The sequence below is a fragment of the Pleurodeles waltl genome, chromosome 12, assembly GCF_031143425.1.
Source record: "Pleurodeles waltl isolate 20211129_DDA chromosome 12, aPleWal1.hap1.20221129, whole genome shotgun sequence".
Classification (NCBI taxonomy): domain Eukaryota; kingdom Metazoa; phylum Chordata; class Amphibia; order Caudata; family Salamandridae; genus Pleurodeles; species Pleurodeles waltl.
Genome location: NC_090451.1, coordinates 695,113,839 through 695,137,934, shown reverse-complemented (window position 1 = coordinate 695,137,934; position 24,096 = coordinate 695,113,839). Strand labels below are relative to the sequence as shown.

Below are 24,096 nucleotides of genomic sequence, written 5' to 3'. Positions count from 1 at the left end.
AAAGGCCCAGCAGCTCAGGCTCACTAGCCCTGGCACCTAATGACAGTCCTGTTCAGGACGATGTGCACATGTAGGCACAATACTGTGACTCATAATGTAGGTGTAGTGGGCTGACCCTCTGCCTCAGGCTGTTTGCTATGGTGGGTGGATGTAAAATGTGAATAAACTTGACTAGATCAAGGAATGAAGAGGGCTGACGGAAAACACCAATATATATGTATATCAATTAGGAGTTTTGGAAAAACACAAAGCTGAAAGACAACTAAAGCTGTCTCTAGGCAGATCTAAAAAGAAGAAAAGGGTGCATTTAGTATCCACTTCTGTTGTTCATTCATCACCAGTTACCCTCACAGTATCTCTACGCAACTATTCAACTATGTACTGCGTGTCTGGTACGTATGCATTATTCATACAAAAATATCTATCATTTACAACAACAACAAAAACTTTTAAAAATAAGGAATGCAGAGTAAAGCTGCAAAACAGCAAACATTCTGTGCAAGAAAGCGTACAAGGAGAAAAGCGAAGACTAAAATGTATCTACAACTTGTAGAGAAAAAGGGAAACACAGCAGAAAACAAAGGTCTATTAACATTTCAGGAGTACTCACATCAGAGTTGGTGATAACTTTATAGACATGCTGCAGCTTTACAAGTAGACGAACCAAGCCCTGCGGCGGGAGAATCTGTAAAAGAATAGGGATATTTCTGTCAAAAAGAGTGGGAATGAGATGCCCAGCCAGCTTAACGGTAAGAGTAAAATATATAAACCCCGAGGACGATATGACATGTAGCCCTAGTGAGAGTCTAGAACAAAGACGAAGCTGGAGAGTAGACAAGATCTCCTGTGTTGCTGTAGGAAACGGCAACGGGCTCAGTGTTTTCATACTGCCGCTATGTACAATTAAAAACAACGCACGTAAAAGAAACTCTAATTACCTATTAGAACACTGGAATGTTGAGCGCTCCCCTGACACAACTAGTAGCTCCGGGATTACAATGGCTGGTGTAAGCCTTCTGCCCCAACATTTCAACGTTTGTCTTTCTGTTTCTCCCTTTTTAATTCAGAATTTTCTAACCTCTGTGAGTAGACTGTTCTAATAGCCTTATAGCCCTTCTGCCTTGGCCTACGCTGGTTGTTTAAGGCTCTCCCCCTCCTTATAGGCGCTCGCCTACAGCTCGGGCCTCGGGTTCAGGCCTTTAACATCTGGTATTGCCCTCAGCAGCAGACCACAAGACTATATTTTGACATTATTCATGTCATTGCTAGTTCACTTTTTTAGGAAAAAAATAGTCTTCCTTACATAAAGGCCTCTGTACGAAACCGCAAAATTGCAGCTGCAGAAGAGAAAAGGGATGCAGGCGTGGAATTGTGCATGGAGTTGACCCAGGCCCCCATCCTGCCAAGGTGTACGAAATGTTGCTTGGCTGCAGGCCCCGTTTTCACTCAGCCTCCTCCTGAGAAGAGAGAGGGCTGCAGGTGATGACAGGCAGATTCCTGCTTTATCTCACCCACAGAAAGTCCCCCTCAGGAAATGGAGGCTGAGGAAACACACGCACACACAAAAGAAAACAAGATGGCTGCCCCTAATTGAGGCCTGGCCTGGCTAGGCTCAGGCAGGAAATGGCGTGCGTGTTGCCAGATGAGGGCAACCCAGATGAAAAGCCGACATGCAGGAAGTTTGTTCACTTCGGCTCATTCATCCCTGGCCTTATCTTCAGGGCCCATAAAACCCCTTTTTTTTTTTTTACAGTCCCAGATGAAACGGCCAGGTCTGTTGTCAAATGCTTGAATGGGTGGTAAAGAAAATAAAATAAAAAGGGATCTCTTTCAACCAGCCAGATAACCGAAAAGGAGAGAGATTTGTTTACCGATAAGGGCCCGAGGAATGCATTTTCCCTTTGTCTCTCCCGAGGAGTTGGCCTTTTAGCAAGACCTGCCTTTTCTATTCAGTGCAAATGTGTCAGTGTGTTGTCTGTTTCCCAGAGGTTAATTAGCAACATCACAGACACAATACAAGCTCTGGATTCCCCGCCCTCCCCAATAAAACCAAATATACAACTGACTCTTATCTCCACAGCATCCAATCTGGGAAGGCTTTGTGCAAAATCCGGAAAGTTCGGTAATAAACCGGAAGTCTCCTTTGAATTGTATCCGCGTGGCCCGGCGAAGCTCCTGGAGGCAGAAACTGAGAGACCGCAGCACTAGTGTTTAATACGCGTCATTAGAGAGGCAGACACTGTGTGATGCAAGTGAATAAAGTGTGTGAGACCTGCCGGTGAAAGTGTGTGATACTCAATGAAAGTGCGTGATGTAAGCGGGAATAAGGGAGACCCCACAGGGATGACGTGTTATGAGCAGGGTCTCTGGAATAATGAGTGTGCGGTGATTTTCGCACAATTGTATCTTTGCCGCATTTGCCATATAATCCAAACTCGGCTGCATAATCTGCAGATTTGAACATAAAAAATTGTGTTGCTAACTTAAACGGTTCAAAAGTTAGTGAAAATGCAGCGCCACGTGTTGCCGCGCAGTGGAAGGCCCTTTGCAAAGGTTGACTGACCACCCTTTTGTAGCTTATTGCTATATTTAGTTGTTAAACTAGTATTAATGAGGTACAATTAATGCTCAGACAGTGTTAACAAGTTTAACAAGCATTTGCAATGCAATGGGTCTCGCATTTGCACGAGTTGTAAATTCCTAACTGGACGTTTCTTGCCACATCGATTGAAAATGAAGTGTAAAACATTAGTTGACATTAGCGAGCTGATTCAAAGTGCCACTGTCGCCATGAGCGCGAAGGAGAGACACAAAAGGAAAAAGAAGTTTGCTCACAGTCAAACATATCGGCAATCGTGCAATCATCCATGTAACAGGTTCGGTCTGCAAGTCAGTAACAAAACTGCCCCAAGGAGGGACAAACGTAAAGCAATTATCAATGATAACAAAGGATTTTTGATAGGAAAGCCAATGAACGAGTGAGAATAATGGGTGTGAGGTGGTCGTTGTTAAAAGCCCACAAAACTTACAACAGGTCAAAGTGCTTGAGGGTGCAATCTAAAAATTACTAAATAATGAAGTAATACTGTCACAAAATATGCAGCATAATTTTCCTTTTCGTGCCGCATAATTTACTCAACCCTGCCGCATACTTTGGCCTTCCTCTGCCACATAATTCCAGTGGCCCTGGTTATGAGTGACATGTCACGAGAGGGCTCCAGGAAAGTGTGACACAGGCAATGAGGGGCACGAGGGAGACCCTATTAGACGTCAACGCTACCAGCAGTGAAGTGAGGAGTTAACGTCTCTCCTCCACAGGTGTGCAATCCCAGTGATGTGTGGGAGAATGAGGGGAGACTGCTGCAGAGAAGTGTACCGCAGAGATGTGAGGGAGACCCCTCCAGGAGCACCTATGAGGCCGGTAGTTTGACAGATGAGGGCCACTTCATGGAAGGGACTGTGTGGAAACGGTGACGTGAAGAATGAGGGAGACCCCTTAATAAGTGTGCAGCTGAAGTGATGTGAGGGTTGAGAGAGACACATAGAGCACAAGGGAGACCCCACAGAAGTTAATAACACTAGTGAAGTGAGGAATGACAGGCTGCACGCAGCTTTTGAGGGAATCCATGGACGTGTGTGATAAAAGTGATATATTGAGTAAGGGAGACCCGTGAGAAGCGAGTGGTGTGAAAAGTGAAAGAGACCCCACAGCGATGATATGTGATGTGATGGACAAGTGATGTGAAGAAGGCACCGTGGAACTGACTTTGTGAGGAATGAGTGAGACCCCTGTGTGAGGAATGAGTGAGACCCCTGTGTGAGGAATGAGTGAGACCCCTTCGGATGTGTGTGGTACTAGTGATGTAATGAATGAGGATGACACTGCAGATATTTGGTGGGGGCACTGGCTCCAATTATAGAAGGCATGAGGGAGACCCCTTCGGATGTGTGTGGTACTAGTGATGTAATAAATGAAGGAGACACCATAGATATTTGTGGGGTCACTGGCCCCTGATGTGAGGCGCAAGTGAGACCCCTTCAGATGTTAGTGGTGCTAGTGGTGTAATGAATGAGGGATACACCATTGATATTTGTGGGTGGCACTGCCCCCTGTGATGTGAGGCGTGAGTGAGACCCCTTCAGATGTGAGTGGTACTCGTGATGTAATGAATGAAGGGGACAGCACAGATATTTGTGGGGGGCACTACCCCCATAGAAGTGAAGCGTGAGAGAGACCCCTTCAGATGTGAGTGGTATAGTGATGTATAAAATGAGGGAGACACTGTATACATCTGTGGTGGGCACTGGCTCCATTGAGGTGAGGGAGACCTCTTCAGGGGCGAGAGACAGAATGAGAGATGAGGAATTAGGGAAGTCTATTAGAATTGGTTGATATGGGATGATGAACGAGGGAGACCCCACAGAAGTGATATGTGAAATGAAAAACTACGAGAGAACTTCTGGGGAAGTGTCAGCCGGATACACCACAAAAGTATGGGACACCAGCGACAAGGGAATGAGAGAGACCCCTTCAAAAGTGTGTGTTATACAAATGATGAGGGTGAGTGACTGCCTGATATCAATGAAGCATCTAACGAGGGAGACCCTTTCAAAAGTGTGCGTTATACAAATGATGAGGGTGAGTGACTGCCTGATATCAATGAAGCATTTAATGAGGGAGACCCTTTCAGAAGTCAGGGACACGAGTGATGTGAGTAATACCAACAAAACCTTGTTTTTAAAAAAAACACTTTAGGCCACACTTTTAAGACACTAGGAGAATTAAAAGCGCTGTATTTGCCACTATATGAAAACACCTTTGAAGTCCTGTAAAACAACAGACGTCAATTTATCAAACCTAGAAGGATGGATGGCTGAGCCTGCCTTAACAAGAATCAACCCTATGGCCACCAGATAAACGCATTTGTCAGCAGCGAGATTTCACCTTACTTACCGAGCCATCCCGCTGGCAACGAATGAGGGAGCCCTCTTCGAAAGTGAGCGACAAGACCTGAGTTGAATGAGGGAGACCACTTCAGAAGTCTGCGAGGAACACTAGATCGAAGCCTTTTAGAACTGTGGCGTGGGGAATGAGAGACTGTTTCAGAGAAGAGGTGTACCAGTGCTGCAATGAAAGAGGGAGACCCCAGCAGAGCTGTGGGGTGCAAGTGATGTGAGGAATGAGGGAGACACCCTAGAAACCTGTGAAGAACACTCATTTCTATTGGGTTTCACTAGTGACCTGAGGAAGGCTCCTTTGAATAGTGTGAAGGAGACACAACTGAAGCATGTAGTGCAGGTACATGTAAGGAATGAGAAATACCTGTTGATCCATGTGATCAGAGGAAGACAGTGCAAGTGTATGAGGGAAGCTACATACGTGTGTGATACAAGTAGTATGAGGAAGACTTCATAGAAGTGTATGAGGGAAGACAGACGTGTGTGATACAAGTGGTATGAGGAAGACTTCATATAAGTTTATGAGGGAAGCCACACGTGTGAGAGAGAAGTGGTATGTGGAAGACTTCATCGAAGTGTATGAGGGAAGCCACACGTGTGTGATACAAGTGGTATGTGGAAGACTTCATCGAAGTGTATGAGGGAAGCCACACGTGTGTGATACAAGTATTATGAGGAAGACTTCATATAAGTGTACGAGGGAAGCCACACATGTGTGATACAAGTAGTATGAGGAAGACTTCATAGAAGTGTACGAGGAAAGCCACACGTGTGTGAAACAAGTTGTATGAGGAAGACTTCATCGAAGGGTATGAGGGAAGCCACACGTGTGATACAAGTGGTATTAGCAGCGAGTGTTAAGGTGAGAGCGCTCGTGTCTTTCGCTGACTGATGTTGTGTAGCGGGAAGCAATGCTACACGCTACAGAAGAACAGTAATATTTTTACATATCGCATCATACTTACACCTCCCCCGGGAGCTGACAATTTTGTTAATTTATTTGGGGGCTGTAAAGTGTTACTAACCACTGGTGGCCTTCAAGTGTTTGGACTGTGGCTACGTGGAAGGAAAGCAAGAGATTGGCCAGTGCGGTAAGAAACTTGGTGATGAACCTGGTAGCCCCACCACGAAGGATGAGGTGTCTCTGGTACGTTCTCAATCATATGTGCCCTAAACGATGATTAATCCTCAGGGGGACGAGGAGCCCACTGAAGAAGAATGACCTGAAGAGGGTTAGGTAGCACAAATGTTAGGGAGAAGAGGTGAATAGTTTAATCGTTTTCTAAACTTGACAAAGTCCTCTTCAAGTTTTAAACGCACTGGAGTTAGGAGGTTCATATTAAGGTGCCTCGAACATATCTTGTAGAGGGTTAGGTGGTCAAGAGACATCTCTTGGTAGACCCGGGGCCTGTGGTCAGTAGGTGAAGGATGAATAGTTTGATGAGGTAGTATGGGCTTGATCAACTTATGTACTAGGCTGAAAGTTGAGAAGGGGTCTACGGACCAGATGTATCAAAGGGTTTTATCCATTCTGTGTCTATGGGAAAATGCGTTCATACACATGGCCCTACATCTTTTACTGGGAAGGAACAGAGAGCCTTAAAGACTAGTATAGAAACTGTTCCGAAATCCAGACGGGTAAGAGCCTGGCAATGATTACTAACATTTTCTGACAACAGTGCAGTAAGAGCAGAAGTCCTCTGAGATGAGGAAGGTGGTGGAGTGCATCTCTGGATAAGGGCTAAACTGGCGGAATAAATTATAGCTCTCTATCAGAGAATATTTATATGTTACGAGTTTTTTCCGCAAGGATGGGAAAAAAGCCACATTTTTCAGGCCAAGACAAATAGAAGGAGGTAGGGATGAGAGAGGCTTGGAGCTGAGTTTCTTTTTTATCAGAGTTGAAGAAAAAAACAGCTGTTCTGCATGCGATAGAATGATACAGGGTGTGGAGGTCGCTAAAGTCATCCTGAAGGTTATGGTGGAATTGTTTAATCCACATACCTATGGTGATGTATCTTAAAGGAGTCTATCATATACAGGTGGGGGACTGTATAGACCTTAAATAGTGTTGACAAGGCAGAGCCCTGGGGACTCCACATTTGATGTTGGCTATTCTTAAGAGGAATAGACCCAGCTTAACTTGCAATTAAGTGTTAATATTACCCAGTTTATGGCACTCAATTTACCCACCTTGCGTTTAAAGCTGATGACCATCTGAACACCACATTTTGTCAGTTCACTGAGTCATACTCCTAACCACCCAATGACTGCTCTCACGTTGCATACTGTTTGCAGTTGTGGTGCAGTAAACCCTCTTCTGTGTCATCCACACTGAATGTTTTTGATTTAAATATATGCCTGTTTAATTTTACATATATTGAATCTGATTGTGTGTCCCAGGAGGAGCGCTGTTTGACAATAGGGGGTGCAGAAGTGGCGAACGACATGTTGTCATGTTACCTTGACTGACTGAAGTTGTGTTTCAGGAAGCATGCTGCCATGTTCTGCATTCAGGACTCTAGAGGCTCAGTTTTTCACAGTCCTCCTAGATTATCTTACTGCCCCACACCTCCAGTTAGAAAACTAAGAGAATGAGACTTCCTTGTACGTTTCTACGACTACGTTTGTGGTCAGAGCTTTGGGCCTTCAACAGGGTCATGGTCGTCTATCTCAGTGCCCAGTGGCCCCACAGTCATTATTCTCTGGTTTTAATTTGGTTCCCAAGACCCTACCTCCTCATGGTCAGAATAAGGAGCTGCCGGAAAGCCAGACAGAGGCAGTAAGTAGACCCCTTGGTCAATCAGAGATAATATTTCACAAGCTTTTAGGGTTTCGGGATGACGGCGAGGAAGATTGAGAGCCCTAAGGCTATACCCGTAAATAGTGCACAATACTGCACCTCTGTAAATACCTGCCACAAAACTAGTGACTGTCTGTTGTGTCCCTATATGTCTGTTTAAGACCCTATGGAATTCAGTCTAGTTTGGGATTCAGTGACACCAAGATTTGTAAGCGTGATACCCCAGAAACCCAGAGAGATGGTCCAAACAGTGAAGATCTGATCCTATTCAAGCCCCGCAATAGGATGAAACATACCCCAAGGGTCCCGGATGAAAGGTTAAACCCTAGTGCTGCCCTTAAAATAGGAAGGCACGGATATTCAGAAGGTCAGTGTGAGTGAAGCGACCACTTGAAGGCCACACTCCCTGTCCAGCTGTGAATCATTGTCCAAGGTGCACATTACCATCTGTCGGGCATGCATACCGGGCAGTGGGTCAAGGAAACGAAGAAGGCCCCCAGCAGGACCAGTCCTTCGGTGTGTCTGGGTGCGCTCAAGGGTCTTTTCATGAGGATCCTTTGCTTCAGGTTCAGCCCAGGTCAGCTCATCTGCACATCCTGAGGCTCCTCAGCAGACTCTGTGTGAATGGATCCCTGGTGGAGATCTCAGCCGTCCTGTCCCTGGCTCCTTCTCCTCTCAGGCAGGGCGGTCCCTTTCCACGCTGGGCAGTCAAACTCCCCATCGTCCAAGCAGGAGCAGCAGCTTCGGATGTCTGATATATTCCTGAACCTAATCGCAGCCTCGGGGTTCTGCGTCTCGCACATCATCTTACTAGAGACACTGCAACAATCAAAGAAGTCCAAATATTGGGTCCAGGTGGTCACTACTGACAGGGAACTAGAGGCATGAGCAAGAGGCCAAAAGACGATTGATTCCAAGATCCCCGGGTGGCCGGAAGAGGGAGCATCTTTGAGGGCACTCCCAGGATTCTGGAAGGATGGGGACATGCCAGTGGTCATGGGATGTGCATTGGGAGCCCACAGACCTATTATCCCAAGGGAGTGCAAGCTTTTGCTGAGCAGGATGTTGCCTTGTTCTGCATATGAGGCAAAGATTGTGTATGAATCCGGTGCTGGTGCTGCGTAGATCTCTGCACTGATTGTGTAGTGCATGTGTCCTGGATCCGCCCCATCCACCTTTCGGTCTCCTTTATCCAAAGGGTCCTCCTTCCTGGCAGGAAGGTAATTGTCAGCAATTCCTCTCCCCCACCCTTCTCCTAATTTGCCCCGGACATCTTGCTACTAACTGGTTACCTGTTCTCCTTCCACCACCCCTCCTCTTCCCTCTGCTCCCTCCATACCCCCAGACCTCCTGTTTTCATGCACATGCCATCACCGTCAGTTCTCTCTCCATGTTCACTCCATAGCCCTTTTTTGGCCATCAGCTTCTTCTTCTTCTCTTACTATGCGCCTAGCCTTTTTTAGTCTATCGTCTCTGCACTCTGCTTTAAGCTCCCCTTTCTCCTGTGTACCCTAACCCTTGAATTGGCATGTGCTCTCCATCCCACCAATAGTTTTGTGTTATGTCTCTCTTCCCATCCCATCAAAAACTTTTCTTCATTTTCTCTCCCATCTACTATGTGATCTCACCTGTTGGCTTCTTAGACTGCCAAGTCTGTCACCTGAGTGCACCACTGTGGTTTTGCAAAGTGGTGTCCCCTGGCCCAACCGAACCTCAACCCCCCCAGAACGGTTAGCTGGATACACAGCAGGGGCTTTACACATTGGTTCAGGGAGACCAGGTCCCCTAAGAACAGAAACACAAGCAGCCCCAAACAAGCCTTGTTGGGGTCCCACCAGCCGAGCTCTGCTCGAGTCCTATATAGCGGTGTGCAAAATGTGTGTAGTTTGCTTTAAGTACGTCAAATGCGAATCAGTCATTTAGCGCTATAGCTTAGCACCAAACATGTTCTTGTGTCAAATTTTGATGCAAGAATGCATCTTATGCTAAAAAAATAGTGCAAAACAAAAGCACAGCGAACAACAGCCTCTCGCTTTATGTTGCTCTCAGGCGTTAGTGGTAAATTTGCACTGCAGATGGCACATAATTACACAAAGATATTTTGGGTATTTTGTCTAACGAGCGAAATGCGAAATTCCCGAAATTAATCAAATTATGCTGTCGTAATTTACATTTTACCCAGGACTAGTCCTATGCCACAAGGAGCTTATGACACACATGATATTTAGAATGCCTGAATTAATTCAAAACAGTGGTTAAAAACGCTGAGCGCACGCCATGTCCTCGTTCTCTGGTAAGCTGCGCCATTATAGCCACACCCCCCACATGCCTTGACCCAAATAAGGACATCCTTGCCTGAATAGTCTGGCTGTATCCCTTCTGAACAGGAATGCAAGCACCCCCAGACTTTCCCTGTACCTGTGGGGTGTCATCAGTGATGTGCAGTCATATTCAGTAATGCACAGCCATCAATTTATTTCAGCAAAATTCAATTCAATGTCATGCAATCTTAAAATATACATATCGTGTGCAGCATTTCAAAGCAGGCTCTATGTAGAGCTCATAATGCACCACTAACCTTCTCAATTTCATAGCGCCGCGAGACTCCCGTGGTGGTGGAAACTGCTCACATAGCACAACATCTCAACCAGCAGCAAGCACATCACGCCACCACAAGCCATACATCACTGTATGCTACACAACCACACCTCACTGAACACCACAAAATATGCCACGCCACTCCACACAACAGCATATCCAAACAATATCACTACATAGCACCATCTACAGCACAGTGTTTCACTCCTTGCGAGACCACTAGTTTACCTAATACTCTACACCAGAAGTTCCCAACCTTTTGACTTCTGTGGACCCCCACTTTATCAGTACTGGAACCCAGGGATTCCCCACTGAATGATTATTGGAACCTGAGGACCCCCCAATGAGTCATTACTGAAAGCTGGGGACCTAATCTGTTAATATTATTAAATTTTCTAAGCAGCCACGGACCCCCTGAGGAGGCTTAGTGGACCCCCAGGGTTCCCCGGACCACAGGTTGGGAACCACTGCGCTACACCTAGAAACACTACATCAGGCCATACTACAGCAAACTGTGGTACACCATATCACACCACATTACACAATACCACAGAAGACAACATACAGCAACACACCCTCCCACAATCCACTTATCACACTTCACAGGATCATTACATAGCATACTGCCCAAAACCACCCCACACTATGCTGCCGTATTCAACCTGTGATACCATATCACATATACCTCCGTAAACCATCGATCACTAAATCACACTGTGCCACACTGCATAGGAGTGAGTGTTAAACTCTGCTCCACTGGCGGAGTTGGCTGAAATTTGGCCACCCCGCATTACGCTTGTAACACAGAGTTCTGGACAAATTCCACATTGGCATTCCCCTAGCACAATTTTCAGGTGCTATGAGGGCACCCAGTAAGACTTTCTCACTGTGAAGGGGCGCGGGGCGGTCACGATCATTCGCAGTGAGAAAGCTGCTGCTTGAGTACAAAATCTACTCGAGCAGCAGCAAAATCAACTCGAGCAGCAGCAAAATCTACACGAGCAGCAGCGTGCCACATGGGGCCGTCCGCACTGATTTTCCAGCGCAGAATAAGCCACAGAATTTCACGGAGTGAAACGCTGCGGGGGTGGAGAGGGGCAGCCATGTATCTTGCAAAGGGCCCCCTCAATTTTTTATTTTTTTGTTTACACCACTGGCCTCTCCAAAAACGAAACAAGAAACTTCAGCCCCCCTGCTTACGCCCCTTCGAGACGAGGAGCAGGGACATTGCTTGAGTGACAGGAGGGCGTCCCACAGGGGATGCCAGTGTCCTGACAGTGGGGGTGGGGGACCAGTGTCCGGACAGAGGAGAGTTCACTACTGTGGCCCAAACTGACTCCATACAATGTACCCATCATCCTCAACACCCCTCTACCTCAAGTCATAATCTGAAAGAGTCCACCAGGGACGCTCCGTATGAGCCCCCTCCCCCCGCAGCTCAGAGGCCAGAAGGTATCCCAGAGACTCCAGGGTCACAGGTGCTCTGAAGTGGCCTATAAGCGCTATACTAACCCCCACACACAAACACTGGCCATCAAGGCAAGATAGTGTGATCTTAAAGATTTTGAGGGCCCTGGGCAAGAAATATTTTGGGCGCCCTGTTCAGAACAACTTTGAATTTTATTACTCATTTTCTGCTAATCCAATTCTCATGATGCCAAACAATATTGAATTATATGTTAAGGGTTGAGAGAGAGACAGAAGACAGACAACAAGCTTGATTACCCAGGGAGACCCTTGGAAGGTGGTGCCCTGGCAATTGATGACATTGCCTATGCTAACACCTCTGGGGCTATGGTTGAGCTGGGCCCCACGCCCCGCATGCCAACCTCCAGATGGGCGCTAGAGAGCCCTGCAGCGTTACCTTACAACCTGGCTCGAAAGAAAAGTGTGCTACCATATTTCTGAAGTCTGTTTTTGTCCTTCTCCGGTTTCTTTTCTTGTAGCCCGGGCGCTATCACCTGAGCAAAGGCAAGTTCTGCTGGCGATGGAAGGTGCCAGTCAGAGGTGCCCGAGGGCCCAGGCTGTCCAGCATCTGGTAGCCCTGCCATCACCTAACATGGCCTCTTGGACCGCTTCCCTCACTGATGTCTCTGGCTGGTCCATGCCAGCTAGGCCCCGGCCTCCACTTTTCCTCTGGATTCTGCGGGGCCCGTCCACGCCGGCCCGGCCTCCTTCCTCACTCGGGCCGGGCCAGGGCGGGTCGGTCCCTGCCTCTCTTCTTCCTCAGGATACTGCTTGGCCGTCCAGGCCATCTCCGGCCTCCTCTCTTGCTCGGGTATCTGGTCGGGCCAGGGCAGCTCTGGCCCCGGCCTCTTCCCTTCCTGGGGCCCCTGATGGTCCCGGACCAGCCCTGGATGCTTCCTCTGACTCCAGCCCTTGAAAGCAGGCCTGTGAACTAACCCTGGCTTCCCGCCCTCCATCTGGGCCGCATCAAGATGCCTATCAGGGCTCAGAGAGGAGTTTGGGGGGGCTGGACGGAGAGAAGGCCTCTCTGAGGGGCGCACCCGGTGCTGCTTAGGCTCCCAGCAGGAGACGGGGGCTAGGAGGCGCCCACTGGTCCACGGGTTCAGGTGCCGGCTCCGGGGCCGGATCGTGTGTCATGGAACGGGGCCTGCTTGAAGCCCAGGACGGAAGAGCCTGGCCGAGGCGGGAGAAGACTGAGAGGGAGGGAGGCGAGAGAGGCGGTGGAGAGAGTGAAGGAGTGACTGTCAGTGTCTGGGAGAGGGCAGGGGTCAGAGGATGGGAGAGGGGCACACACAAAACTCAGGCAGTGCTACTCAGGCCTCACCTTAGCACCCCTAATATCCTATAACCAGGGCCACTGGAATGATGTGGCAGAGGAGGACCAAATTATGTGACAGGGCTGACCAAATTATGTGGCAAGAAGAGACAAATTAAGCAGCATAATGCGGCACATTGTGTGATAATATTACTTGATTTGTTATCATTTTTTGGTCGAACGCGCAAGCGCTTTGACCTGTTGTAAGTACTGTGCGCTTTTAACCACGCCCACCGCACCCCCATCACTTTCACTCCTTCCTGGGCTTGCCTTTCAAAAATCCTTTGTTATCGTTGGTAAATGCTTTACATTTGTCCCTCCTTGGGGTGGTTTTGTTACTACCTTGCAGACTGGCCCAGTTACATGGACAATTGTACTTTAGCCGATACATTTGATTTAGAGCGAACTTCTTTTTCCTTTTGTGTCTCTCGAACTTATGGCGGCCATGGCGCTTTGAATAAGCTCACTTATGTCAATTGTTTTACTTTTCATTTTCAATTTATGTGGCTAGAAAGTTCCAGTTAGGCATTTAGAACGCTATTAGCTCTAACTCGAGCAAACGCAAGACCCACTGCATTGGAAATGCTTTTTACACCTGGTAATAGTGTCGGAGAAAAGAGTTCACCTTAATTAGTACCAATTTAACACCCAAATTCAGCAATTAGCAACTAAAAGATAACCAGTCAATCTTTGTGAAGAGCTTTCCAGTGAGCATAAACCTGAGATATCATATTTTTTTTAACTTTTGATCCGCTTGAGCTGGAAATAAATTTTTTTTTGTTAAGATCTGCAGATAATGCGGCAGATGATAAATTATATGGCAAATTCGGTAAATCAATTTTTATAGCAAAATTGCAGCAGAATCGCATAATTCAAGTGGCCCTGACTATAACATGGATGAACACAAGGCCCAACCAATCCACCTCTCCCTGGTCTCCTGCAGCCCCTCTTACTCCAGGGTGGGTTGGACCCACACAGCTCTGACAGTGCACACCAATCCTAGCCTCGCTGCTTTTCTGTACGGGGCCCATACATGGATCTGAATGCACCGCAGCCCTGCTTTATGTGCCCCCAAAACACGGTCCAGATAGCCCGTTTCAACTGTGGGGACCCATACACAGCTGTCCCAGTGCACCTCAGTCTTGAGCTGTGGACCCCACTTCTATTCGAGCATTGGGGTCCACAGTGTGGCATGGGTTGTATGACAGAACCACGCAGGCTTATTTAACGTGTGCTTTTACAATGCAATTTAAACAACAAACAAGTCTTTACCACGCATTCCTTAGCCACTCAGATCTTTACAACGACTTGTTTTGGGGGGCGCTGGACTTTGGAACAGCATCATTTACTATTCCAACTCCAGTCTGCGCTACAGTAGGGAATGTGTTGGATTTAAAATCCAACACTTGCCCAACAACATGTTCCCTATAACAAGTCGTAGTAAAGACCTGCGTGGTTCAGGAATGCGTGGTTCAGAATGCGTGGTAAAGACGCATTCGCTGTTGAGACTGCATTGCATTGGAACTGCGTGGTTCCCATTACGTAGTAAAGGCTGTTTCCCTGTGGCATGTTATCTTTCCCTGCGTTTGACCCACACTGCGGCACACCATCTCTTCTATCCATTGGGACCCACAGTGTGGCACACCATCTCTTCTATTCATTGGGACCCACAGTGCGGCATACCATCTCTTCTATCCATTGGGACCCACACTGCGGCACACCATCTCTTCTATCCATTGGGACCCACAGTGCGGCACACCATCTTTTCTATCCATTGGGACCCACACTGCGGCACACCATCTCTTCTATCCATTGGGACCCACAGTGCGGCACACCATCTCTTCTATCCATTGGGACCCACACTGCGGCACACCATCTTTTCTATCCATTGGGACCCACACTGCGGCACACCATCTCTTTTATCCATTGGGACTCACAGTGCGGCCCACCATCACTTCTATCCATTGGGACCCACACGGCGACACACCATCTTTTCTATCCATTGGGCCCCGCAGTGCAACACACCATCTTTTCTATCCACTGGGACACACTGTGCGGCACACCATCTTTTCCCTGCACTGGGACCAACAGTGCGGCACACCATCTTTTCCCTGCATTGAAACCCACAGTGACGCACACCATCTTTTTCCCCGCATTGGGACCCACAGTGCGGCACACCATCTTTTCCCCTGCAATTCGACCCACAGTGCAACACACCATCTTTCCCTGCATTGGGACCCACAAATATCTATGCCAGCGCCACTCATTCCAGACCCATACCAACCCTACAATTATACTACTTGGGACGACACCCAGATCTTAACCTTGACCTGCAACACTTCTTTTATTCCATTGCCAGGAACCACTCAGCGCTCTGCAAGTGTACCTCAATGAAGTTTGTAATGCACCTACCCAGAAGGCGAGACCTTTGTACACAAGCATTGGCAAAGCCCATAGGTCCCGCCTATTCTAAAGCTATTGTCTTTGCCAATGTGTTTTAGACATGTTGTATACCTGTGTGGCTGTTCAGCATGGCTAAAAGTTAGTGGCATTGAGGAGAGTGGCGTGGAGTGTCATAAAGTGGAATGGTGATGTGTGAAGTAGTGTGTGGTGGAGTGAAAGAGAGTGTTGCGTATTGGAGTGGCATAGTGGTGCAGAGAGCAGTGGTGCAGGGTAGAGTGGAGCTGGGCAGAGTGACACGGGGTAGAGTTGAGTGATGCAGAGGGCAGTGGCACTGAGTAAAGTCGAGTAGCATACAGTGCAGTGGCGTAGAGTGCTGAGGAGAGACAGGTCGCATAGAGTGGTGTAGAGTATGGTGCCATAGAGTGCGGTGCCATACAGAGGAGTAGTGAAGAGTAGAGTGGCAAAGAGTTCAGAGACAGAGGATGCAGTGTTGTAGAGTGTCCTAGTGCAGTGGTGTAGAGTAGATTGGCATAGTGAGCACTGGCATGTAGTACAGTGATGTAGAGTACAAGTGATGCAGAGTAGAGTGCAGTGCGGTAGAGTGCAATGGCATAGAGTATAATGGTGCAGAGTAGATTAGAGAGACATACAGTGGGTTGGCATAGAGTGTAAGGGCATAGAGTTGAACAGAGTAAAGTGCATTGGCATATAGTGCAGTGGCATAGACTGCAGTGTTGCAGAGTGGTGTAGAGTGGAGTTGTGCAGAGTAGATTAGTGTGGCCTAGACAGGAGTGGTGTAGAGTTTAGTTGCAAAAAATGCAGTGGCTTAGAGTAGAGTGGTACAGGGTAGAGTAGAGAAGTGCAGCGTAAAGTGCAGTGGTGTGGAGTGCTGCAGAGTGCACTGGCATGCAGTGGGGCGGAGTTTGCAGAGCGGAGTGGCGTAAAGTGGAGTATGCATGGTGTGGTAGCGCACTATCATTACAGAAAACACATTTTCAATTGAAACAACCATTACATTTGCAAAGACCTACAGTTTTACTAATAAAACTGTAAAGTGCACAGAAGAAAATGTGTGGAAATTATATCCCTAAACTTACTGATTTGTTTTGATCATATTAAAGTATATGCTTCAAACTCACTTCAGGAATAAAAATGTTCTTCATTTTTGCATTCATAATTCTTATACCTTCTGAAATACTTACACAGTCCATTGTTTTCGTGTGCTAGAAAAAAACTTTTTTTCTACCTCCAGTATCCAGCAACATTGTCACATTTAGAGAAACAAAAGTGAACAAGCCCCTTGGAAGACAGTACCTGACATTTGACCTCGGTCTTTGAATGCGTTGCAAATGTGACAGATAAGAACAAGATTTAAAGACCTGTTAACAGAAAGGGAGTTCATGGATTTATACAGAAAACAGTTTAGGTAACAGGGAGGGAAGAATTGAACCTGAAGAGCCTAAAGCAAATAAATTCAGCAAATGGAGAGCCAGAAACTGTGAGTTACAAACCAAAAAGGTAGTGGTAATCAAACAGCGAAATGCATTCCTGGGTCATATTTCGGAAAGTCCTCAAGATGTCTTTAGCAAACCAGACAGCTGTGCTGGAAGTAGGCTACGATCTAAAAGCGGGACAGTAGATAGAAGTACAGTCCTCAATAGAGGGACAGGCCCAGATTCAGCACCATGCCTGGATACAGAGTGAGTCGTAACTACAGGTACGGGCTTAGATACAGGACTAGGTATTTTTGCTGGGTCATTCCTGGATAGAGGACCAGGCATGGGTGCAGGGTCAGTCCTAGATACAGGGATATACCTGGATACGGGACCAGACCTAAATACAGGACAAGAAATGAATACAGGATCAGTCACAGACTCAGGGACAGTGTCAGTCCTAGATACAGAGAGAGTCCTAGCGTCAGTCCTAGACAGAGGAACAGATCTGGATACAGGAGCAGGCATGGCTACAGGGCCAGATCTAGATAGAGGGACTGATCTAAATACAGGACCAGACCTAGATACAGGACAGGGCACGAATACAGGGTCAGTCTCAGATACAGGGATAGAGTCAGTCCTAAATACAGAGAGAGTACTAGATACAGGACCAACCCTACATACAAGGTCAGCTGGATCCACGGTCACTCCTAGATAGAGGGACAGACCTGGATGCAGGACCATCATGGATGCAGGGTCAGTTTTAGATACAGGGACAAACCTATATACCAGACCAGGCCAGCATATAGGGTCAGTCCTAGGCAGAGGAACAGACCTGGAAACAGGACCAGGCATGGATACAGGGTCAGTCCTAGATACAGGGACTGATCTAGATACAGGACCAGATCTAGATACAGGACAGGGCACAAATACAGGGTCAGTCCCAGATACAGGGATAGAGTCAGCCCTAAATACAGGGAGAGACCTAGATACAGGACCAACCTTGCATACAAGGTCACCTGGATACAGGGTCACTCCTAGATACACAGACAGACCTGGACACAGGACCATCATGGATGCAGGGCTAGTAACAGATAGTGGGGACGCCAGCGACATCACAGCCTGCTCCTGCTCCATGGGCCTCGCTACACGCAACTACCGTGGCCTGCAATGCAAGCCCAGCATTGCCGCAACTCCGCTGACTTCACCCAGGGTCATCGCGACTCTGCGAAGTCGACCCATCACATCCTGATGGACCGGACGGAACCAGTGACCCTGCCGAGTCATACTGAATCGACACATGGCGGATGACGACCAACGCCTCATCCCCACCTGCTTCGCAGCGTGGAACCGACACCTCTTCCCCTGGAAGCTGTAAGGTACTGACGCCGCACCTACTCCAGTGACACCTCTTTCCGACTCCGTGCGATGTCCTTGTTCTTCGTTTTCAAAAGGTACTTTACCTGGGGGACTGTGTGAATCTGTGGCCGGCACTGGTGGTGTTGGATTGTTGGGAACGACTCCGTCAACGAAACTGTGATAGCCCCAGTCGGAGCTATTGTGTTGCTAGGCACTTTAGTTGGATTTAATCGTTAAAAATTCATAACTCTGCTTGTGTACATTGGATTTTCCTCATTTCAACCTGATTTTATTCAGAGAAATATGATCTATTTTTCTAAACCTGTGTGGTGTATTTTTGTGGTGTTTTCACTGTGTAACTGTATGATTTATTGCACAAATACTTTACACATTGCATTCTAAGTTATGCCTGACTGCTCAGTGCCAAGCTACTAGAGGGTGGGCACAGGATAATTTGGACTGCGTTACTTACCCTGACTAGGACTGTGGCCTCTATTTGGACACGGGTGGATACCTCTGCCTACTAGGGACCCCATTTCTACCACGCACCTAATGCCACTGACTGTTTGGGTGCATCCTTCTGCCCAGTGATTCATTTGTGAAAGAATAAGTTCTGTGTCCATAGTTTTGATTAGAAGCCCAAAGCTGGCTCATGCCGCTTTCATGCGCCCCCAGACTTTCTGTGCCTGTTTAGATCATTTTTTCATGATTATTTTTAATGCTGCTTTCTTTATTTGTCGCTGTTGTTCTTTCTCTTCCACTTTTCCTCCTTTTGTGTTTTTCTCTCTCTCGCTCTGGATCAAAATATGATGAACATAAACAAGTGCTGGCTCTGAAAAATTAAAAATACGCACTGGACCCCAAAAAAAGAATGTCAGTGGCCCCGCCTGCAACCAGGCCCACGTGTTCAAATTAAGCACTGCTGGTTTTCTAGTTCTGGAACCACCAGCCGTACCATTGCACCCAAACTTGGCATGCGGCACTCTGATATTGTAGTACTGGGGTCAAGCAGAGCTCTGTTGGTGCACCTGACCATGGCCTGCAACACTGGTATTCTAGTACTGGGGCCATGCAGAGCTGTCGGTGCACACATTTGCGGCTCACGGGGTTTAAAGGTGTGGGGCGGCATGTGGTGGGGATAAAAATAAAAAAATGTCAAAAATAGTAAAAATAAAAACTTACCTGCCTCGAGCGCCCCACCGCTCCTCCTTCTCGGTCACAGGAGGCACAGGCTCCCAGCCTGCCTTGTGGCCAATCCTAATACTGCATGAAAGCAGCCCTAGGATTGGTCGGAGTGCCAGCCAGCGCGCTCCCAGTTAGACTGCAACACAGTGCCGGGCTGGAGAGAGCACAGTGCGTATGTGTGTTTGGTCGGCTCAAGACGGCCGACCAAACACACATGTGCACTGACGGCAATGCACAGTGCACTCCCCTCGTCCCCATCATCCCTCATGGCCCCATTGCAGTGGCTGCTGTTGGCAAGGGAGACGATGCTCCTCCGCCACTGCAGAGGAGCCGCCGATGCACCTGAACATGACCTGCAGCGCCCTACATAGTTCAATACTGGAAGCATGCACCTTTCTGCCAGTGCACCTGACCTGTAGCACTCTGATATTCCAGTACTGGGGCCATGCAGAGTTCTGTCAGCGCACCTTACCATGTCCTGCAGCACTCCGATATTCCAGTACTGGGGCCATGCAGAGCTTTGCTGGTGCATTTGAACATAACCTGCAGCACCCTCTGTTATTCCAGTACTGGGGCCATGCAGAGTTCTGTCAGCGCACCTTACCATGTCCTGCAGCACTCTGATATTCTAGTACTGGGGCAATACAGAGTTCGGTCAGTACAAATGACCATGACCTGCAACACCCTCCATACTCCAGTACTGGCCCCATGCATGGCTCTGCCAGTGCATCCCAATCTTGCCTGTAGCACCCTCTGACATTCCAGTGCCGGACCCAAACACAGCCCTGCAGTGCACCCGACCTGCAGCACCCTCTGATATTCCAGTACTGGGACATGCACAGCTTTGCCAGTGCACCTCAGTCCTGCAGCACCCTCTGATGTTCCAGTACTGGGACATGCACAGCTTTGCCAGTCCACCTCAGTCCTACAGCACCCTCTGATGTACCAGTACTGGGGCATGCACAGCTTTGCCACTGCACCAGTACTGGGGCATGCACAGCTTTGCCAGTCCACCTCAGTCCTGCAGCACCCTCTGATATTCCAGTACTGGGACATGCACAGCTCTGCCAGTGCACGTGACCTGCAGCACCCTCTGATATTCCAGTACTGGGGCATGCACAGCTTTGCCACTGCACCAGTACTGGGGCATGCACAGCTTTGCCATTCCACCTCAGTCCTGCAGCACCCTCTGATGTTCCAGGGCCAGACACAGGCACAGCCCTGCCAGTGCACGTGACCTGCAGCACCCTCTGATATTCCAGTACTGGGGCATGCACAGCTTTGCCAGTGCGCCAGTACTGGGGCATGCACAGCTTTGCCAGTCCTCCTCAGTCTTGCAGCACCCTCTGATGTTGCAGGGCCGGACCCAGGCACAGCCCTGCCAGTGCACGTGACCTGCAGCACCCTCTGATTTTCCAGTACTGGGGCATGCACAGCTTTGCCAGTCCACCTCAGTCCTGCAGCACCCTCTGATGTTCCAGTACTGGGGCATGCACAGCTTTGCCAGTGCACAAGTACTGGGGCATGCACAGCTTTGCCAGTCTTCCTCAGTCCTGCAGCACCCTCTGATGTTCCAGTACTGGGGCATGCACAGCTTTGCCAGTCCACCTCAGTCCTGCAGCACCCTCTGATGTTCCAGGGCCGGACCCAGGCACAGCCCTGCCAGTGCACGTGACCTGCAGCACCCTCTGATGTACCAGTACTGGGGCATGCACAGCTTTGCCAGTCCACCTCAGTCCTGCAGCACCCTCTGATGTTCCAGGGCCGGACCCAGGCACAGCCCTGCCAGTGCACGTGACCTGCAGCACCCTCTGATATTCCAGTACTGGGGCATGCACAGCTTTGCCAGTGCACCAGTACTGGGGCTTGCACAGCTTTGCCAGTGCACGTGACCTGCAGCACCCTCTGATATTCCAGTACTGGGGCATGCACAGCTTTGCCAGTCCTCCTCAGTCCTGCAGCACCCTCTGATGTACCAGTACTGGGGCATGCACAGCTTTGCCAGTGCGCCAGTACTGGGGCATGCACAGCTTTGCCAGTCCTCCTCAGTCCTGCAGCACCCTCTGATGTTCCAGTACTGGGACATGCACAGCTTTGCCAGTCCACCTCAGTCCTACAGCACCCTCTGATGTACCAGTACTGGGGCATGCACAGCTTTGCCACTGCACCAGTACTGGGGCATGCACAGCTTTGCCAGTCCACCTCAGTCCTGCAGCACCCTCTGATATTCCAGTACTGGGACATGCACAGCTCTGCCAGTGCACGTGACCTGCAGCACCCTCTGATATTCCAGTACTGGGGCATGCACAGCTTTGCCACTGCACCAGTACTGGGGCATGCACAGCTTTGCCAGTCCACCTCAGTCCTGCAGCACCCTCTGATGTTCCAGGGCCGGACACAGGCACAGCCCTGCCAGTGCACGTGACCTGCAGCACCCTCTGATATTCCAGTACTGGGGCATGCACAGCTTTGCCAGTGCGCCAGTACTGGGGCATGCACAGCTTTGCCAGTCCTCCTCAGTCTTGCAGCACCCTCTGATGTTGCAGGGCCGGACCCAGGCACAGCCCTGCCAGTGCACGTGACCTGCAGCACCCTCTGATTTTCCAGTACTGGGGCATGCACAGCTTTGCCAGTCCACCTCAGTCCTGCAGCACCCTCTGATGTTCCAGTACTGGGGCATGCACAGCTTTGCCAGTGCACAAGTACTGGGGCATGCACAGCTTTGCCAGTCCTCCTCAGTCCTGCAGCACCCTCTGATGTTCCAGTACTGGGGCATGCACAGCTTTGCCAGTCCACCTCAGTCCTGCAGCACCCTCTGATGTTCCAGGGCCGGACCCAGGCACAGCCCTGCCAGTGCACGTGACCTGCAGCACCCTCTGATGTACCAGTACTGGGGCATGCACAGCTTTGCCAGTCCACCTCAGTCCTGCAGCACCCTCTGATGTTCCTGGGCCGGACCCAGGCACAGCCCTGCCAGTGCACGTGGAAGAGCGCCCCCCCAACATGGGGGGAGCGCGGCCCCTTAGGGATCGGGGGCGCTGGGGCCGAGCCTCGCACTAGTTGTGCGCAGGCTGGCCATGGGCTTACGCTCGCGCGTCTCACGAGACGCGCGGGCGGAAGTTCGACGCTGAGAGAGCGTCGGTGGTCGAGGCAGCGCTGGACCGGTTTGGGCCGCCGCGCACTGGTGGGGGGGCATAAAAGCGCCCCCCCCAGAAGGCTTGGCCTTCTTACTTCGTGCGCGGCGGCCCAGGGACAGGCAGACCCATCGGCGATTCCCACCCACCCTCTCCTTATTATTAGGCTTGGAGGAAGGGCGCAGAAAGAGAGAATAAAGTAACCGGAAGCAACAGAGGGGACCCCAAGGGTGGGGCCCCGGTATAACAACAGAGATAGGATCCTGAAGTCCTGGACCAACCTGCGGATGGACACACCTGTTTGGGGGTAGGGAGCCCAGATCACTGGGGTGGTCACGGGGCTCATGCCCTGGGCCGCCCTGGTACACCCCTTGGTTGAGTGGTGTTTGGAGAGGGGGCGGAACCCTGAACAAGGGGTCAAGGAACAGAGGAAGCAGGGATACCGCCCCCCCTAAGGATACAGGTGACGATCAGTCCCTGTGTGGTCCAAAGGAGGTTCAGGACAGGAAGGGATCCTGTCAAAAATCTATGGTTACAAAGTAGCGTCTATAACAGTTTATATATATTAAAGATTGCAGTGAAATGTTTTTAGTTGAGTAAAGTGCATATGATGACTTCCATAAATTGTGTTTATGAATGTTTATAAAAGTATATTTGAAAATAAATACTTCTTCCAACAAACAAAACTGTCTTGTCGGTTGGTGTATGACCGGTGTTGGGGTGAGGCCCCTATGGCGGCCTCCGAGTCCTATGACCTGCAGCACCCTCTGATATTCCAGTACTGGGGCATGCACGGCTTTGCCAGTCCACCTCAGTCCTGCAGCACCCTCTGATATTCCAGTACTGGGACATGCACAGCTCTGCCAGTGCACGTGACCTGCAGCACCCTCTGATATTCCAGTACTGGGGCATGCACAGCTTTGCCAGTCCTCCTCAGTCCTGCAGCACCCTCTGATGTACCAGTACTGGGGCATGCACAGCTTTGCCAGTGCGCCAGTACTGCGGCATGCACAGCTTTGCCAGTCCTCCTCAGTCTTGCAGCACCCTCTGATGTTCCAGGGCCGGACCCAGGCACAGCCCTGCCAGTGCACGTGACCTGCAGCACCCTATGATATTCCAGTACTGGGGCATGCACAGCTTTGCCAGTGCACAAGTACTGGGGCATGCACAGCTTTGCCAGTCTTCCTCAGTCCTGCAGCACCCTCTGATGTTCCAGTACTGGGGCATGCACAGCTTTGCCAGTCCACCTCAGTCCTGCAGCACCCTCTGATGTTCCAGGGCCGGACCCAGGCACAGCCCTGCCAGTGCACGTGACCTGCAGCACCCTCTGATGTACCAGTACTGGGGCATGCACAGCTTTGCCAGTCCACCTCAGTCCTGCAGCACCCTCTGATGTTCCAGGGCCGGACCCAGGCACAGCCCTGCCAGTGCACGTGACCT

The 24,096-nt window shown here is 49.5% G+C and overlaps 1 long non-coding RNA gene across 1 annotated transcript in view; it reads right to left on the bottom strand.

Annotated features, from left to right (window-relative positions):
• Positions 1 to 267: 267 nt before the first annotated feature.
• LOC138267823 (uncharacterized) overlaps positions 268 to 24,096 on the bottom strand; it is a 45,958-nt gene continuing 22,129 nt past the window's right edge. The window contains exons 2-3 of the long non-coding RNA XR_011199873.1: positions 611 to 685; positions 268 to 284 (exon numbers count right to left, since the gene is read on the bottom strand). This is a non-coding gene — a long non-coding RNA (uncharacterized lncRNA). The remainder of the gene's footprint in view (positions 285 to 610; positions 686 to 24,096) is intronic.